Consider the following 2,646-nt stretch of genomic DNA (forward strand, 5'->3'; position numbering starts at 1 on the left):
GGCTAGAAGCCGCCTGTCCCTCTAAGAAGAAAAGTAATCGCTGACAGCACGAAGGATGTCACGCGACTAGTTAGCAGGCTAGAGTCTCGTTCGTTATCGGAATTAACCAGACAAATCGCTCCACCAACTAAGAACGGCCATGCACCACCACCCACCGAATCAAGAAAGAGCTATCAATCTGTCAATCCTTCCGGTGTCCGGGCCTGGTGAGGTTTCCCGTGTTGAGTCAAATTAAGCCGCAGGCTCCACTCCTGGTGGTGCCCTTCCGTCAATTCCTTTAAGTTTCAGCTTTGCAACCATACTTCCCCCGGAACCCAAAAGCTTTGGTTTCCCGGAGGCTGCCCGCCGAGTCATCGGAGGAACTGCGGCGGATCGCTGGCTGGCATCGTTTATGGTTAGAACTAGGGCGGTATCTGATCGCCTTCGAACCTCTAACTTTCGTTCTTGATTAATGAAAACATACTTGGCAAATGCTTTCGCTTCTGTTCGTCTTGCGACGATCCAAGAATTTCACCTCTAACGTCGCAATACGAATGCCCCCGCCTGTCCCTATTAATCATTACCTCGGGTTCCGAAAACCAACAAAATAGAACCGAGGTCCTATTCCATTATTCCATGCACACAGTATTCAGGCGGGCTTGCCTGCTTTAAGCACTCTAATTTGTTCAAAGTAAACGTGCCGGCCCACCGAGACACTCAATAAAGAGCACCCTGGTAGGATTTCAACGGGGTCCGCCTCGGGACGCACGAGCACGCACGAGGCGGTCGCACGCCTTCGGCTCGCCCCACTGGCAGGACGTCCCACGATACATGCCAGTTAAACACCGACGGGCGGTGAACCAACAGCGTGGGACACAAATCCAACTACGAGCTTTTTAACCGCAACAACTTTAATATACGCTATTGGAGCTGGAATTACCGCGGCTGCTGGCACCAGACTTGCCCTCCAATAGATACTCGTTAAAGGATTTAAAGTGTACTCATTCCGATTACGGGGCCTCGGATGAGTCCCGTATCGTTATTTTTCGTCACTACCTCCCCGTGCCGGGAGTGGGTAATTTGCGCGCCTGCTGCCTTCCTTGGATGTGGTAGCCGTTTCTCAGGCTCCCTCTCCGGAATCGAACCCTGATTCCCCGTTACCCGTTACAACCATGGTAGGCGCAGAACCTACCATCGACAGTTGATAAGGCAGACATTTGAAAGATGCGTCGCCGGTACGAGGACCGTGCGATCAGCCCAAAGTTATTCAGAGTCACCAAGGCAAACGGACCGGACGAGCCGACCGATTGGTTTTGATCTAATAAAAGCGTCCCTTCCATCTCTGGTCGGGACTCTGTTTGCATGTATTAGCTCTAGAATTACCACAGTTATCCAAGTAACGTGGGTACGATCTAAGGAACCATAACTGATTTAATGAGCCATTCGCGGTTTCACCTTAATGCGGCTTGTACTGAGACATGCATGGCTTAATCTTTGAGACAAGCATATGACTACTGGCAGGATCAACCAGGGAGCTGCGTCAACTAGAGCTGAGCAGCCGGCCGCCCGGGAGTGTGTCCCGGGGGCCCGCGCGAACACGCAAGCGTCCGCTCAATTATTCTGCAAACAGGAGGAGGCTGAGCTCCCCTGCACAACACACCTCGAAACCCTCTCAGGTCCCGGCGGCGCGCAGCGCCGTCCTAAGTACTTGGTCGGGTTCGAGAGAGGCGCAATCGCCCGGAGTTAGGCGAGTAGACGCTTTAGGTGCGACCACCCGTGCTCCCAACTGAGCTTGCCGCTGCCGACAGAGGCCCGGGAGCGTGCTGTCGTGGCATTGCCGGCGGGAGACAACACGCGCCACCTACGGTGACCGGCAGCTCCAACGCCAGCGCCACAGAAGGACAAAAGCCCCACTTGGGTGCCGAAGCGAACTCTCCCAGCACAGCGCACGCGCCAACACGTCCGCACAGCTGCGATACAAACCACCTGCGAGAACCGCTGGGGCGACCGAGCAGCAGACGGCGTCGCGGCGCCGAGCGCCGGGCGGCGGCGCATCCTCAGCGCACACAGTCCTCAATCGGACCAGCACACTGCAGATGGCCACCGCGCTTCGCACCGGGCCCGCGAGGACCTACTTTGGCCGCAAGGCGCCGCGAGCAGGGGGCGCCGGCGCGCAGCTGCGCCGCCTGCCGCGTCCGTCGGCCGGCGCGCCTGCCACTGGCCGCCCCCACCAGCCGGCTGTAGCGCGTGCGCCCACGCACCGCGCTGCCAGCACGCCGGGCGGCCCCCCCTCACCGGCCGGGGACGGTCCCACCCAGCCACCGCCGCGTATCGCCTCACACCCAGATCCCCTTTCGCGTTCGTGGGCATGGTGGGTCCCCTTTCACGTTCGTGGGCATGGTGGGTATCCCTGAAACAACCGGTTAATAGCTCGACCGATCGTCGCCAACACTGATTCACCTCTAGCGAGAACAACCGCACCACAACGGGTTACCTGTTGTTCATTTGCGTAACGTCACCAGCAAACGTAGACGTCCATCGCCATTTGCAACGAGTATTGCATGCCTGTGTCAGGTGTCACAACACACTACGTCTGCCCACATAGACGCAACAACATGTGCACGCCTCGAGAACACGTGGAAGGTAGCCCCCGTACGTATGCGGTGT

At 57.5% G+C, this 2,646-nt stretch overlaps 1 non-coding gene across 1 annotated transcript in view; it reads right to left on the minus strand.

Annotated features, from left to right (window-relative positions):
- The window catches only part of LOC126450385 (small subunit ribosomal RNA), a 1,909-nt gene extending 396 nt beyond the window's left edge, over positions 1–1,513 (minus strand). Inside the window, exon 1 of the ribosomal RNA XR_007584423.1 lies at positions 1–1,513. This exon is cut by the window's left edge and continues 396 nt beyond it. This is a non-coding gene — a ribosomal RNA (small subunit ribosomal RNA).
- Between the last annotated feature and the right edge of the window lie 1,133 nt (positions 1,514–2,646).

Source organism: Schistocerca serialis, unplaced genomic scaffold (assembly GCF_023864345.2).
Source record: "Schistocerca serialis cubense isolate TAMUIC-IGC-003099 unplaced genomic scaffold, iqSchSeri2.2 HiC_scaffold_740, whole genome shotgun sequence".
Classification (NCBI taxonomy): Eukaryota; Metazoa; Arthropoda; class Insecta; order Orthoptera; family Acrididae; genus Schistocerca; species Schistocerca serialis.